Raw genomic sequence first — 343 nt, 5'->3', positions numbered from 1 at the left:
TCCAGGCATCGGCTGTGCCCCGCCTGGGCTCTCCAGTGGGGGTGACCACCGAGGAGCTCCTCACTGCACCCAAATCGGATAAATCCTTTATTTTTAATCATTCACGGAGTAACGGGATTCTCCAACCGCTGGGTCTTTCCCCGAGGGCATCCTTGCAGGAGACCCTCCTAGAGATGCGCTTACAGAGGTGCAGGATGCGGCACCAGCTCCACCCTCCTTTCTTCACATGTCTGTGTCAGGACAAAGATTTAGGGAGGCACCGGCAAGAAGAGAGCGTAAACCTGCAGGACTTGGGGCCAGCCCCTTCCAAACCCTTCCAACATCAACCTTGCACATCAAGCAA

The sequence above is a fragment of the Apaloderma vittatum genome, unplaced genomic scaffold (genome assembly GCF_000703405.1).
Source record: "Apaloderma vittatum isolate BGI_N311 unplaced genomic scaffold, ASM70340v1 scaffold25341, whole genome shotgun sequence".
Lineage (NCBI taxonomy): Eukaryota > Metazoa > Chordata > Aves > Trogoniformes > Trogonidae > Apaloderma > Apaloderma vittatum.
Note: the sequence above shows the minus strand (reverse complement) of the source record.